We start from the raw sequence: 14481 nt of genomic DNA, 5'->3' as shown, positions 1-14481 counted from the left end.
TTTGATAAATAATCCCCCTAGAAACACTGACGAAATTCCAAGCAACGCCAACTGAATCTGTTCAATTACCATGGAAGACTATGAATTTTAATCTTTTATGCTGCCTGCCCAACAAACTGGAATTTGCATGGGCAGCAGTAGTCACCCTTTGTGCCAGATAAATAGATAAATATCTTACAAGGAATTATGGGATGTGTACCCTTTCAGCGTTTGCAAAGCATAAAGTAAGGAAAGCCTTCAGACTGGAGGCCTTCCATCCAAGGTTCTGAGTCCACTTATTTGGGCCAGCCACATACAGTGTAGTTACAGAACCACTGCATTAGATATAGGCAATGTGCCTTGTGCTGGATGCATGCAGTGACAGTGTACAAAAACTTTATGAAATAATATGAATGCTAAAAGACACAGATTGACAACGGCACATGGCATTACTTATATGACCCCTAGAGGGCTAGGTAACTAGATGCAACTGAATAGTTCCAATCCCAGTGTAAGAAATAGAACTTGGCCTGCAACACTGAGTATTCTTTCAGAAAGTATTTGTAATCCTTAGACAAATAGGGGGGACATTATCCAGTATATAAAATACAGTCTAAATGGCAATTCCTTTCCATGACTAGACAAATGCCTTAGTTATTAATTAACGCTGTAACGTATGCAGATGGCAGTCTTACAGTTTCGTAAATACCTTCTGGGCTATATTATAATTAGTGCTTTATGATTTAATTAGATCTGGTCACGGTTTCATAAGCAGCTCGGTGAATCACAGTGACCTTATCTCTACGTCTAAAGTCCTAAATATATAGGCCAATCTCCCTACAGGTTTTTCCACTATTTATGTAAGCTATATAATTATGTAGCAGATGCAAGTGGTTCTAGCCATTCAGTATTTACACAAGAAATGATCTTCATAGTTACAGAGCAGGGGCTTTTTTATTAGCTGATGGAAAGATAATATACAGATGATTCCTTTTAAATGTTTATTACATTTATTATGCTGACTGGAGATTGAGAATTACAAATTATTTTGTGACTCATTACAAGTCCTGAAGTTTCTATACCACACCCTGCTATACAGATCACAGTCTTGACACCAGTGTCTTTCATAATAAATAAACACATTGTTGTGACTATGATACTTGTATCATGTTCCATACAGCATGAGGGTTTTAACAAGCAAGATCTTGTCAACTAATAATCTCTCAAATCAATACATAATACTGATTTTTAATCCAAAATTGGCTATTTAAATAATTTTAAGGCATGATAGAGAGTGATAAGAGAGTGATAGAAAAAGAGAAAGACATGAGTAATTTAAGGTGCAGTATGAAATCCCTCTCTTGCACTGCCTCCCTCCTGTTATCTGCCCTTGGTACATTCAATGAAGCATGTGATGCCTTCATTCATTTTTACTTTACCCTATGGTTATACAAATGAGGCAAGATGACACTGCAGTAAACAGCTTTGTGAATGAGGATACATATTGTTCAGTGTCATATGCATAATTCGTTTTTAACTTAAAGTTGAAGGAAAGTCTTGGTGCACTTGTGATTGTATTGACTTACCTGAAACCCCGGGCCAGTGCTCCTATCAGCAGAAAACTGCAGCGGCCCGGGGTTATACCAGTGAGCACCACAGAGTGATCCACCATCATCTTCTTCTTTTTCAAATTTCCCGTGTCAAGCGCATGTGCAGTTGAACAAAATAGCCGACTTTTTAGTTAAAGTACGGCTTTTCGTTCTACTGCGCATGCGCAGCTGCACAAAGGGGATAACAGAAGAAGATCGTTCTGTGGTGCTCACTGGTATGAAGTTTTCTGCTGATAGAAGCACTGGCCCCGGGGATTCAGGTACGGTAAGTCAATACAATTACTTGGGGGTACCTAACATTTGGCACCCCCAAGTGCACCAAGACTTTCCTTCCCCTTTAAACACTCAAAACAAACTCATAATTGTAGCTGCATGTTACTGCACTGGTACAAATGTTAATTTCCTTTTGTTCATATTTTATTTTATTTAATTACTCTGCCCATGCCGTTGTAAAATTTTTGTTCTTGTATAAACACCACACACTTTGGTTTTTTGGCCATCTAAATATTATCCTTGTGTTTTAGCCTCTATTGCCTGAAGTTCACAGTCCCTTAAGTGAATGCAATTCTCAAGTTGAAAAACAGACCAATTAAATACATACCAATAATATCTTTGTTCAGTGAATATCAGTAAGTTAGCCAATCGAATATGGTGCGAATTACCATCTGTATACACAAACAAGAGAGGTTTAGGGCACTCTGGAAAGCCATGTATAGATCAGACCCAAAAGTCAACTAGTTGATAGTAGAAAACAATCTTTATTTAAACAATCATCTCATGCCTGGTCGTTTAAATAAGGATTTTTTTCTACTTTTTAACTATTTAACTTTTGAGTCTGATCTATACGTGGCTTTCCAGAGTGCCCTAAACCTCTCTTGTTTGTGTATACGGATTCAACTGTGGTGAGTTATCATACTATGATTGGATGCCTTTTATGCTTAAATTTGTTTGTGCGAATTACCATCTGCCTCTTTTCCATATATGCTAGTTTATGGTTAGGGTTGCCTTCTGTCCGGTTTTGAACCTAACAGCCTGGTTTTTCAAGGGACTGCCCAGCTCAAAGGTTTCAACAGTGTGAAAACCAGGCAGAAATCCACCCATCTGTGTTTGAGTGATACAATAATAATAAATTCAGAATCGATTTAAAGAAATGAGGGTTTGAGGAAAGGAACATGTAAGGAATTATAGATAATGCTGGACGAATCTGACACGTTTCTCTTGGCCAATAATTTCAAAAAAGGTGAAAATTCGCCAAAATGCATTGAAATCTATGGGTGACAACATTTTTTGACATGTAACTTGCCACCTTTATGTCTGGCTGAGACCGGGTGGGGGGCGGAACCGTGACGTCATTGGGTGGGGCTATGACGCAGCGATCAACGATTGGCCGACCGCCGTGTCAATCAAGGGAATCCCGTCCGGTTTTCCTTATTTGGAAAACCGGGCAGGAAGTATAGACCCGGGCAGCCCCTCAAAATACCGGGCTGTCCAGGTCAAAACCGGACAGGTGGCAACCCTACGTGCAACAAATTCTGCAACAAATTTTTGATGTGCAACAATTTTCACCTATTAGAGTGGGCGTCATTTTCGTGGGAAAACTTGGCAAAAAGTTTCGCTCATCACTAATAATAGATTATTACAGATCATTACTGATTAGTGTTACATTATTACATACCTTTAAAACTTTGTTGTGCGCTCCTACCCCCTTCTCATTTTAGATTGTAATGACTGCTATCAGTTAGTATATATAGGTGAATTGTATGTTTGATGTAAACATTTTTTGGTTGTACAGCTCTGCAGATTATGTTGGCACTTTATAAATATGTGATGATGATGATCATAATAGTAATTAAGATGTGAAAGCATCTACCAGATAACTAATTGTGAGAGGTGATGAGGAATATTTGCCACTAGAGGGAGATAATGGATTACTTATGAGTTGCACTGAAAAAAATTAACATAATTTGGTATTTAGAATGCTGCCTATGTGAACAATATGAATATTAAAACCTTTGCTTGTACCATGTATTGAACAGAGTAAAAAAAAAAAAACTTCATTAAACAAAATCGAGTCACATACCCTGCCTGCTAGGCAGAGAAGAATCACTGCACAAAAGTGTCAATCAAAACTCTATAATAGCCATAGCTGTGAATTTGACCATGGCACAAAAGTTGATCTGCTGCCTTTCACTTTCAGAATGTGTGTCCGCTAACAGACACAGAATCAACCCATCAGCACACACAGAGTTGATTTTATCATGGTATCACTAAAGTGTGCATTTTTTACTTATTGCACAGCCTGAGTGTTTGAATAGATTAGAGATAAAAGGGAAACAAAGAGATGGAATGGAGGTCACCAAGACTTTAAAATATCTCTCTGCTGGGCTGCTGCAGTGATACACGTTAAATTGTATCTTTTCTTCTTCTGTATATCTTCCTGTAAAGTATATTTTGGCATAGTCCCCCATTGAATTGCAGCAGATCAGTTCCTGTTTGCCACTTTTAAATTATCTCAATAAGTATCTCTATATAAATCAATTATTAACCATCCTCCGTGTTTATACGTATATATATATATACACATATGGCAATACAGACCTCCCTCTCACCTACATAACACATAAAAATCTATCCCCTCTCACTTTACTAATATTTTTTAAAATTATTGTAATGTAATATATAAACCCCCCAGTATTTTGTTCTAAAAATAAGTGCAGGGGTTACAAAGGGAGGCATCACCTGGCAATGAAGGAAGCTTGTAGCCCTAATCTGAGGGGCAGACAAAGTTATGAGGAGGGGTGTTCAACCTGTGCCACTTCAGCTGTTTTTTTGTTAATGACAAGCTCCAGTCTTGTAGCAGACAAAAAGTTAGTTAATTAGTCTGTAGTGTAACGCTGAGTATGAAGTAAATGTATTTTTAATTGCTTGAAATTCTATTTATTATGATTAAATTGTATTCAATTATTAATGTTATAAAACAATTTTATAGAGTTGAAAAAAAAATGTAATACATCAGTTTACTTGATTATATGGATAAATATTGCCTTTATCTTACTATATTCTAAGGCCTACTTTTTTATTATAGAAATACCTGTGCAATAACAATACCTACTGTATCATATTCATTTTATTGGACCTGGTTTCTAACAACATAGTTATTTTATTGCCCTAACATTTTTATAAACCAGTCAATTAAATCTTACGAGAATTGCTATGGAATGAGGCCTTGATTTTACCCAGGAGGGCTAGAGACTAACATGACTAGACAAAATGAGGCAGGTTCATGATTAATCAGTGTTAGTTTGCAAGTGATGTCACTGTGGATGCCTTACACAACTGCGTTTGAAATGCAATCAGAGCCATTTATTTATAACACTGCAAGAATTAGTATATTCACAAGAAAGACACATACATTATGGTCTAGGCCTCAAGCAGAATCTGAACTGATTTCCTTGAATACAGTATTCTGTTCTTTTTATTATTTTATAGGAGTTACGACTAGGTGCAATTGCAGGTAGAACAAAGCAAAAGCAGTGAAGCTGCTTGCTGGTGTTTATACTCTTTATATCTGGATATTGTTACAAGTAAATGCTAGATTCTAATATACAGTATTTGCATTGTAAATATAGTGAGGATGGGAAACAAGACGCAGCTCAACTGCAGCAGGACTCATCCAGATTTTCATGTTATGACAGACATACTGTCTTACGTGTAAGGACTCGGGCTGCCACCTTTTGCTAACTGCGAAACTGGCCAGTTGCTGAAAAATCTGTGACATGATCATTTTTAAGTTCAGATTTTCTACCCTCAAACCAGTAAAAACATGTTTTTGTAAAGCTTATAAGGACACCTCAATCCTGTTTTTCCCTGGGTTCAGCTTATGCAATAATTAGCTATTATATGCATGGTGACTGCAATGACAGGAATTATCCCATCACAAAACACTTCCGAAAAGCTTAAGGATATGCAGTACTTTTATTCCCTTTCAGTCTAGTTATTTTTATATTCACTGTGGCTGCAATAACACACATGAATTATCCCATCCCACTACATGTCTGGATAGGTTATGGCCAAACAAACACTTAGGGGCCGATTCACTAAGGGTCGAATTTCGAAGTTAAAAATACTTCGAAATTCGACCCTCGGATTGAAATCCTTCGACTTCGAATATCGAAGTCGAAGGATTTAGCGCTAATCCTGCGATCGATCGATCGAAGGATTTTCCGTTCGATCGAACGATTAAATCCTTCGAATCGAAGGATTCGAAGGATTTTAATCCAACGATCGAAGGAAAATCCTTCGATCAAAAAATCACAGGCAAGCCTATGGGGACCTTCCCCATAGGCTAACATTGACTTCGGTAGCTTTTAGCTGCCGAAGTAGGGGGTCGAAGTTTTTTTTAAAGGGGAAGTACTTCGACTATCGAATGGTCGAATAGTCGAACGATTTTTCGTTCGATTCGTTCGATTTCGTTCGAATTCGAACGAATTTAACCAATTCGATGGTCGAAGTACCCAAAAAATACTTCGAAATTCAAAGTATTTTTCATTCGAATCCTTCACTCGAGCTTAGTGAATCAGCCCCATGATGTATGAATTTCAACAACATAGACGACAGATTCCTTTTTGTGCCTCATAATATACAATGGATATCTGCCCCCTGCCCCCAGTGCATCACTGATCACCAAAAGTGCAGAACCAATACTGTGTCCCCAAAATATATCAGCATCCTTATTGACTATGTTCATTAATCATACCCTTTTAGATCTACTTATAAACATGAGCCAGGTACGGGGAGCATCACATTTCTCTCACACTCTCACCTCCATGCTGCACGTAACATCCGTCCCCCTCAGGGTCAAATCCATGAAGTTTAGCCAATACGGAGCACTCGGAATGATGTGTTAAAAAAATTAAATTTTAATAGTCCATGTTAAAAGAAAGTAACAGCGTGTCAACATACAAAGTATCAGATCATCCGCTTTACGCGTTTCATGGCTTCTCGCCACTTCATCAGAAGCGTACACCTGATCCCACTACATCCCAGCAGTTAAATAGCATCAAGTCCCACCCATAAAAAACATTAACCCTCACATACCATGAATTAGATCATACATTAAATTTACAGGGTATGTACATCAATTGGAAAAATCACATGACTAAAGTAACAATATTCTCCTTGTCATATCTATCAAACAAGTTTTTGACTTTATGTTTGATTCCAATTGCCTATAATAGGACAACAATCTCTAGTATAATTAGGCGGAAAGGGACAATCTCTGGACATTGCAATAAATACCTATAACTGGTTACATATTTCTATTTATTTTTGTTTTTATTTATATTAAGTAGCGCTTCAATAGTAACTATCTATCCATATTTATAAATAGAAGCCATTTTAATTAAACAATTCCAGTTAAAGTTAATAATAACAGGATAATTCCCAGTCCTTATTTAAACCCCCTTCACTTTCCAACGTTTTCAGGCGATAGATCCAATACGCCTCTTTCCTCAGTAACCGCATCCCCTCTCCTAGACTGTACAATCGGTTTATCAATAATTTGGAAGGATATATTCTTCTTTCCCTCGTGTCTCTCTAACAAATGTCTAGCGATTGCGGATCTCATATAATTTCTGTCTACCGCCGCCAGATGTTCTAGGAACCGAGTTCCTGCTTTGCGAATCGTCTTACCTATATATTGGGACCCGCATTCGCAAGTCGCCAGGTATACTATGCCTTGAGACACACAATTAAAGTACTGATTAATTGGAAAAGAATGGCCAGTGTTGGAACTTACAAATTCTTTGGATTTCTTAATAAAATGGCAGGATCCACATCTAGTCCTACCACACTTATAGTTACCACAGTACTTTAACCAATTTTTAGAAGTTGTTGTTTCTTTAGAATTAAAAATAGTTTTTGATAAATGGGAACCTAAATCCCTAGCCTTTTTGTAGACGAAGGACGGTTTCTTTTCAAGCTGCAGTTTCAGGACTGGATCCTGCAAAAGTATATCCCAATGTTTCCGTACACTTCGTTCTACAAAACGTGTTCCTTTATTGTACGTAGTACTGAATCGTAATCTGGGGGCTATTTTCTCTGGTTTGATTCTATTTCCGTTACTTGAAAGCAGTTCAGATCTGTTACTTAATACTGCTCTATCATATGCTGCCTTAATTTCTGACTCCTTGTACCCCCTTTCAATAAAGCGGTCCCACAATTGCATCGCCCTAGTGTGAAAGTTTTGCCAAGTGGAACAGACCCGACGCAATCTCAGGAACTGTCCCACCGGGATCCCTCTCAGACAGTTACCAGGGTGTGCACTATTATGGTGCAATAAAGTGTTACGCGTTATTGGTTTTCTAAACAAATCTGTTTCTATGTGGTCATTATCAATAAAAAATGTGATATCCAAAAAAGCCTTTTAGATCTACTGTCTTACTGTTAACTATACAGTTATGAATACTAGAGTTTTCCTAAACTTTGAAAACTGCACATGCTTTCCAGAACTAGTAAAGGTGGCCATCGAGGATTCGTACGATTTTCGGATCGTGTGTGGCGTGTACCGACATCTTTCGTCCGGCGGAGATCTGTCATTTGGACGATCGGTCAGGTTTGCTTTTGACCTGACCGATCCCGCCGGAGCGCATGGCACATCGTAATCGGATCAGATTACCCCCGATATAGCCATGTTTGTTAATGGCATATCGAGGAAAGATCCGCTCGTTTGGCGATGTGGCCAAACTAGCGGATCTTTGCGTCTATGGCCACCTTTAGGTCCTACCAAAACTGGATTGTTCAGTTCAAAATAAAGCTAAACATTTTAAATGCATTACTGCATATACAGTACATACCATGCAGTTGTGACTGGTTAATTTGTTAATTATGGCAAATCCATATAGAATTAAACATTGTGATAATTTCTTTCTCACACTACTAAATATATTATATCCTTGCAAGTTCTGTCTATGCACCAGGCCATGCCCTCAAATGGTCCAGTCCTGCATCCTTTATATTTATCCTCCTGTATCCTTTATATTTAATCCTTGATTCAAGAAATCAAGATTTATCAAAGGGAAAGTATGCATAAATGGAACTGGCATAAACATTTATAATCTGCAATAACTGGTGACACAGGCATTCAGTGAGTGTTTTAGTATGTTTGGTGAGCGAAATCTCTTTGTGATATCTTAAAGTAGAGTCCTTTAGCTGGTGAGGTGCCCAAGCTTACCCATAAAAAAGTGGGTAACCCACAGGTTGTGGGTAGGAGTTTTGGATGCAGGTATAGGTGGGGATTGGATAGGATCAAGTACAAGGTACTGTTTTAATATTATAGAGAAAAAGGAAATAATCTTTAAAAAATTTAATTATTTGATTAAAATGGGAGTCTATGGGAATTGGCCTTTCTGTAATTCAGATTCTGGATAACAGATTTCCAGATAATGGATCCCATATCTGTACAGGTAATCAAAAAGAAATTAGAGTTGAACAGATCCCATCATACTTTAACCCTTGATAAAGCTGGAGAATGCTGAGTAATAATCCAGCAACATTTGGGTGATACAGAACTTCTATGAAAGGTTTATATCCCCTTTAGGCCTGCACCTAGGCAGACACAATTGTTCTGGGTGCAGGCGAAGAAGAAATCACATACCTCCCAACTGTCCCTTTTTCTGAGGGACAGTCCCTCTTTTGACAGCTCAACCTTCAGTCCCTCATTTGTACTGGAAAGTCCCTCTTTTCTCTGCACTGAACAGCCAGAAAAAGAAACAAAGTTTCTCACTTAATTGGCTTTTAGCAGAGAGCCCAGAACAGCTAACAGGTGCAAATAAGATACTTTTTTGCACAAAAACACAGTTTAGATAAGGAGAAATATTTTCAAACTTTCATAACCTGCCAAATTTTGTAAAACAAACATGGTAATAAGGGGGTGTGGCCACAGAAATGGTGTGGTCAAAAAAATTGCTGCGCTATGTGCGGAAAAAAATTTTTTGTCCCTCTTTTTACTTCCAAAATGTTGCGAGGTATGAAATCATCTGTCAGGGTAACTTTTTAAGATGGCCGATTAATAAGTATATTAATAGTAAAAAGATGCAGGTTGAGAGTGTTGCTCCTTTAACCCTTTAAGTGCCAGCAGAATTTCACATTTTGGTTACGCGAAATGCCAGCCGTTTTTGAAACATTTTGTGCTCTCTCACTTTAGGGGCATTTTCTAAGGGGAAACCTATAGTTTACCTAGGAAAACTATACATTGTTTTTTTCGGGAGAAACTGAGCTTTCTAAATCTGCCTGAGTTTTCATGTATTTCCACCTGTGAAAAAAAATTTATAGTACTAAATACCAAAAAAAAAAAGAAAAATTACCATTTTTCATCGTATATCAATTTATACCAGAAAAATATTTCATGTTACGGATGAAAATCCAACTGATTTGGAAAGCCTTATGTCTCTCGAATGTGCCAATACCAGATATGTATAGTTTTAGGGAGATTTAGGATTTCTGTACAGCAAAAACTCCCGGCAGTATATTACCGAATTTTGAAAGCACTAAGGCAGAAAACGGCATGCTTTAGATTCCAAGGCAAAAAATCCTGAAACCGTAGGTTTACCCCAGAAAACCATACATTTTTGAAAAGTACACATTCTGCCGATTACAAAATGGGTAACTATGTCTCTCTACTCCCAACTACCAAACATAAAAGCTTGTCTGAACATAGCGGTTTTTCAAAAAAAAATTCAAAATTCTGAAAAATCATTTCAAAGGTTTTATTTTGCTGCTCCGCATATCCCAAACTATATTAGGTACCAAGAAAAAGCACCTGAAATATGATTGCCAGGGGTCCACTGAACAGTTTGATACCCATTATGCATAGGTTTACCAAAGTATCTGGCATTTAGAGACACCAATATGAAGTTAGCACATCCAAATTGTTCAGGACTTTACTTCAGCTACTGAGAAATCAACACATTGACTGCATTTTTTGTGGGGTAAAAACACAGAAATATATGTTTACCCCCCAAACCCATATATTTTTGGAAAGTACACATTCTACTGAAGCTAAAATGGGTACCCATGCCTTTCTGCTCCAAACTACTGAGTCGCAAGGCTTTCCCAAAGTTGTCGGTTTTGGTGAAATATCTGAAAATTGCCTCAAAGCTTCAACTTCCCAGCACCATATCACCCATGTGTCATTATGTACTAAGAAAAAGCACCCTAAATATGATTGCCAGGGTTCCTCTGAAGATTTTGGTGGCCATTGTTCATAAGTTTACCAAAGTATCTGGCATTTAGAGGCCCCAAAATGAAGTTAGCGCATACAAACAGTCCCGTGGGTAACTTCAGCTAATGAAAAATCAACACATTGACTGCATTTTTGTGGGGTAAAAACACAGAAATATATGTTTACCCCCCAAAACCCATATATTTTTGGAAAGTACACATTCTACAGAATCTAAAATGGGTACCCATGCCTTTCTGCTCCAAACTACTGAGTCGCAAGGCTTTCCCACAATTGTCGGTTTTGGTGAAATATCTGAAAATTGCCTCAAAGCTTCAACTTCTCAGCACCATATCACCCATGTATCGTTATGCACCAAGAAAAAGCACCCTAAATATGATTGCCAGGGTTCCTCCGAACAGTTTGGTGGCCATTGTTCATAGGTTTTCCAAAGTAACTGGCATTTAGGGGCCCCAAAATGAAGTTAGTGCATACAAATAGTCCTGTGGGTAACTTCAGCTAATGAAAGAGCAACACATTGACTGCATTTTTGTGGGGTAAAAACACAGAAATATATGTTTACCCCCCAAACCCATACATTTTTGGAAAGTACACATTCTACAGAATCTAAAATGGGTACCCACGCCTTTCTGCTCCAAACTACTGAGTCGCAAGGCTTTCCCAAAGTTGTCGGTTTTGGTGAAATATCTGAAAATTGCCTCAAAGCTTCAACTTCCCAGCACCATATCACCCATGTGTCATTACGTACTAAGAAAAAGCACCCTAAATATGATTGCCAGGGTTCCTCTGAAGATTTTGGTGGCCATTGTTCATAAGTTTACCAAAGTATCTGGCATTTAGAGGCCCCAAAATGAAGTTAGCGCATACAAACAGTCCCGTGGGTAACTTCAGCTAATGAAAAATCAACACATTGACTGCATTTTTGTGGGGTAAAAACACAGAAATATATGTTTACTCCCCAAAACCCATATATTTTTGGAAAGTACACATTCTACAGAATCTAAAATGGGTACCCATGCCTTTCTGCTCCAAACTACTGAGTCGCAAGGCTTTCCCACAATTGTCGGTTTTGGTGAAATATCTGAAAATTGCCTCAAAGCTTCAACTTCTCAGCACCATATCACCCATGTATCGTTATGCACCAAGAAAAAGCACCCTAAATATGATTGCCAGGGTTCCTCCGAACAGTTTGGTGGCCATTGTTCATAGGTTTACCAAAGTATATGGCATTTAGAGGCCCCAAAATGAAGTTAGCACATACAAATTCTCCTGTGGGTAACTTCAGCTAATGAAAAATCAACACATTGACTGCATTTTTGTGGGGTAAAAACACAGAAATATATGTTTACCCCCCAACCCCATATATTTTTGGAAAGTACACATTCTACAGAATCTAAAATGGGTACCCATGCCTTTCTGCTCCAAACTACTGAGTCGCAAGGCTTTGCCAAATTTAGCGGTTTGGGTGAAATATCTGGAAATTGCCTCAAAGCTTCAACTTTCCAGCATCGTATTGTCCATGTATCATTACCAGCATAAAGCATCCTAAAAATAAACATAGGGGTCTACTAAACAGTTTTGATGCCCAATGTGCATAGATATACCAAACTATGTGGCGCACAGAGACCCCCAAATGACAATATGTATAGACATTTTCACCGCTGACGCGCTGGCTGCTGCAATATAACCACCCGGTGTGTGTATTATGCGACATTAGACCACCTAACAGTACAGAGACCCCAGAAAACCATATATTTTCAGAAAGTACACATTCTGACGAATCCAATATGGGTAAATAAGTGTTTCTACTGCAAACTGCCAAACTGCAAAGCAATGCTGAACATAACGTTTTTTATCAAATTTCTGAAAATTGTCACAAAGCTTGAATTTTACCCCATTATATGCCCCACATTTCGTAACTTATCAGCATAAAACATCCTAAATATGAACGCCAGGGGTCTACTGAACACTTTGATGCCCAATATGCATAGATATACCAAACTATGTGGCGCACAGAGACCCCCAAATGACAATAGTGTATATACATTTTCACGGCTGACGCGCGCTGGCTGCTGCAATATAAGCACCTGGTGTGTGTAATATGCGACATTAGACCCCCCTAACAGTACAGAGACCCCAGAAAACCATATATTTTCAGAAAGTACACATGCTGACGAATCCAATATGGGTAAATATGTGTTCCTACTACAAACTGCCAAACTGCAAAGCAATGCTGAACGTAACGGTTTTTATCAAATTTCTGAAAATCGTCACGAAGCTTGAATTTTACCCCATTATATGCCCCACATTTCGTAACTTATCAGCATAAAACATCCTAAATATGAACGCCAGGGGTCTACTGAACACTTTGATGCCCAGTATGCATAGATATACCAAACTATGTGGCGCACAGAGACCCCCAAATGACAATAGCGTATATACATTTTCACGGCTGACGCGCTGGCTGCTGCAATATAAGCACCTGGTGTGTGTATTATGCAACATTAGACCCCCCTAACAGTACAGAGACCCCAGAAAACCATATATTTTCAGAAAGTACACATTCTGACGAATCCAATATGGGTAAATAAGTGTTTATACTGCAAACTGCCAAACTGCAAAGCAATGCTGAACATAACGGTTTTTATCAAATTTCTGAAAATCGTCACAAAACTTGAATTTTACCCCATTATATGCCCCACATTTCGTAACGTATCAGCATAAAACATCCTAAATATGAACGCATGGGGTCTACTGAACACTTTGATGCCCAATATGCATAGATATACCAAACTATGTGGCGCACAGAGACCCCCAAATGACAATAGTGTATATACATTTCAAGGCTGACGCGCTGGCTGCTGCAATATGAGCACCTGGTGTGTGTATTATTATGACATTAGACCCCCCTAACAGTACAGAGACCCCAGAAAACCATATATTTTCAGAAAGTACACATTCTGACGAATCCAATATGGGTAAATAAGTGTTTCTACTGCAAACTGCCAAACTGCAAATCAATGCTGAACGTAACGGTTTTTATCAAATTTCTGAAAATCGTCACAAAGCTTGAATTTTACCCCATTATATGCCCCACATTTCGTAACTTATCAGCATAAAACATCCTAAATATGAACGCCAGGGGTCTACTGAACACTTTGATGCCCAATATGCATAGATATACCAAACTATGTGGCGCACAGAGACCCCCAAATGACAATAGTGTATATACATTTTCATGGCTGACGCGCTGGCTGCTGCAATATAAGCATCTGGTGTGTGTATTATGCGACATTAGACCCCCCCTAACAGTACAGAGACCCCAGAAAACCATATATTTTCAGAAAGTACACATGCTGACGAATCCAATATGGGTAAATAAGTGTTTCTACTGCAAACTGCCAAACTGCAAATCAATGCTGAACGTAACAGTTTTTATCAAATTTCTGAAAATCGTCACAAAGCTTGAATTTTACCCCATTATATGCCCCACATTTCGTAACTTATCAGCATAAAACATCCTAAATATGAACGCCAGGGGTCTACTGAACACTTTGATGCCCAATATGCATAGATATACCAAACTATGTGGCGCACAGAGATCCCCAAATTAAAATAGTGTATATACATTTTCACGGCTGACGCGCTGGCTGC

General features: G+C 38.3%; 1 protein-coding gene across 1 annotated transcript in view; it reads left to right on the top strand.

Moving 5' to 3' along the window:
• The window catches only part of rnf128.S (ring finger protein 128 S homeolog), an 88197-nt gene that overhangs the window by 18407 nt on the left and 55309 nt on the right, over positions 1 to 14481 (top strand). The gene's annotated exons all lie outside the window — the stretch shown is intronic.

This window comes from Xenopus laevis, chromosome 8S (genome assembly GCF_017654675.1).
Source record: "Xenopus laevis strain J_2021 chromosome 8S, Xenopus_laevis_v10.1, whole genome shotgun sequence".
In the NCBI taxonomy this organism is placed as follows: domain Eukaryota; kingdom Metazoa; phylum Chordata; class Amphibia; order Anura; family Pipidae; genus Xenopus; species Xenopus laevis.
Note: the sequence above shows the minus strand (reverse complement) of the source record. Positions and strands in the feature narration are given on the sequence as shown.